The sequence below is a fragment of the Penaeus monodon genome, chromosome 4 (assembly GCF_015228065.2).
Source record: "Penaeus monodon isolate SGIC_2016 chromosome 4, NSTDA_Pmon_1, whole genome shotgun sequence".
Classification (NCBI taxonomy): Eukaryota; Metazoa; Arthropoda; class Malacostraca; order Decapoda; family Penaeidae; genus Penaeus; species Penaeus monodon.
In genome coordinates, this window is record NC_051389.1 from 48,582 (window position 1) to 51,081 (window position 2,500).

The 2,500-nt window shown below is 40.0% G+C and overlaps 1 protein-coding gene across 1 annotated transcript in view; it reads right to left on the reverse strand.

Annotated features, from left to right (window-relative positions):
* LOC119599110 (basic salivary proline-rich protein 1-like) overlaps positions 1-2,500 on the reverse strand; it is an 18,718-nt gene that overhangs the window by 14,943 nt on the left and 1,275 nt on the right. The window lies entirely within an intron of this gene.

Genomic DNA, 2,500 nt, shown 5'->3' on the forward strand with positions numbered 1-2,500 from the left:
TATCCATTTTTTTGTGGCATCCGTGTTCTCTCTCCCTTTTCTTTGTCTTTTTCTTTTTCATTGTTTTTTTTTCTTGTATTTATTATTTTTATTATTTTTTTTTGTGTTTTTCTATGCCCTTCCTCTTGTTCTCCTTCACCTCCCTTCTTTCTCTACTTTCTTCCGCATTTTCCTCTGTGTCCCCTCACCCTGTATCCTCTCCTTTTCCTTCCCCTCCCAATCATTACTCTTCTCTTCTTCCTCTTCCTTACTCTCTTTCATTTTCCCTTCCATTCTCTTCCTCCCTCTTTCATTCCCCTTTCCTCCTCTTCCTTTCCCTCCGCCTCCCTTTCTCCCCTCTCTCCCTATCCTCCTCTCTTCTCTTCCCTCCCTGTTTCCCTTTTTCCATCTCTTCCCTTTCCTCTCCCTCTCTTTCTCTCTCTCCCTAACCCGCTATCCTCCCTTTCACTCCCTCTTGCCTTTCTCTCCCTCTCTCTCCCTTTCCCTCCCTCTCTCCCCTCTCCTCTTCCCTTCTCCCTCTCCACCTTTTCCCCCTCCTCTCCCTTTTCCCCCTATTTCTCTCCCCCTGTTCTCTCATTCTCTCCTTCCCCTGTCCTCCCTCTCATCCCTTTCCTCTTCGCCTCTCTCTCCCTTTATCTCTTCCTATCCCTCTTCCCACCCTTTCTCCCCTTCGCTCCTTCCCCTCCCTTCCCTTCCGCCCAACTTTCTTTCATCTCACGAAGTCATAAAGAAACTTCAAGTTGTCAAAGTTTACGACTCGAGTTATTTGCTTGTTCGTTTTGTTTTCCCTTTGGTCAAAAAAAAGTGCCAATTGTTTTTTTTTCTCTTTTTTTTTTGAGACTACGCAAGTATTAGATGGTATGAGAAAGAATAACAATATATATATTTATTTGTCTTTTTAGTTAACTCCTTTCTTTATGCTTTTCTTCTTCTTCATCTTTTTTTCTTCCTTTTTTCTTCTTCCTCTTCCTTTTCTTTTTCTTCTTCATCATCTTCTTGTTCTTTCTTTCTTTTTTCTTCTTTTTCTTCCTCTTCTTTTGTTTCTTCATTTTTTCTTCTTCAACTTCTGCGTTTTTCATTTCCTCCTTCTTTCTACTTCATCATCATCTGCATCTTTTTCTTCTTCTTTTTCTTCCTCAACATCTTTCCTCCTCTTTATCATCTTCCATCTTTCTCCTCTTCACCCTTTTTCTCTTTCATCATCTCTTCCTTTTTCCCGTTTTTTTATGTGTGTAGAAGCGGTGGTTTTAGAAGTTTATACAAAATACTCAGCTTTATGGCGTTGGCGGCTGGAGAACTTTACGAAATATAGCGAAAGAGAAGGTTAAAATCACTTGGGTTCAAAGCGCACTGAGCAAGTTTCTTTCAGGTCTGACTGCTCTCTGTTTCATGGGGGAGCCTTCACTAACATACGTACCTACATGGTGTGTGTATATGTATGTATTATATGAATATATATGTATATATATATATATATATATATATATATATATATATATATATATATATATATATATATATAATATATATTATATATATAATATATATAATATATATATATATATATATATATATATATATATATATATATATATATATATATATATAAAACACACACACATGTAGGTACCAATGTTATATATATATATATATATATATATATATATATATATATATATATATATATATATATATATATGTGTGTGTGTGTGTGTGTGTGTGTGTGTGTGTGTGTGTGTGTGTGTGTGTGTGTGTGTGTGTGTGTGTATGTGTGTGTGTGTGTGAGTGTGTGCGTGTGTGTGAGTGCGCGCGCGCGTGTGTGTACGTAGAAAATATGAGTTTATATTGTTTTAGATACATAGGTTTGTGCACACATATGCTAATCGTACAAATATATATATACATAAACAAACATGCATATATACACACACTAAATCACAAACACAAACACACACACACACACACACACACACACACACACACACACACACACACACACAACACACACAGAACCCCCCCCCTCCCCCTCTCCCCCACACACTCAAAAGAAAGACACCCATTTACACCAGAATAAAACCAGCAATAAAAGCGACTTAAGGAACTTCTAACCCCTTCCTCCCCCCCCCCTAAAAAAACACAAACAAGCCACCCCCCCCTCAAAAAAAAGACCCTAAAGAAAAGAGAAGAAAAGAAAAGAAAAGAAAAAATATATATATAAACCTAATGTGAAAAAAAGCCAAATGTCTCGACCGGGTTTGGCGCGAGTGACGTGGCGCTGATAATCAACTTTGTGCAAGAAGCTGCAGCCTTTTGCATTAGCCATTCGTTGACGGAGGCGCGGGGGTGGGTGTCGGGGAGGGGGTGGGGGGGGCTCACGCGCGACTCCGGAACCACGCATGATGGCGGCTCTTCAGCGAGGCGTGGGGGGGGGAGGGGGGGGTAGAGGGGAGGAGGAGGAGGGGGTGATAGAGGGGGAGTGAAGGAGACAGAGGAGGAGAAG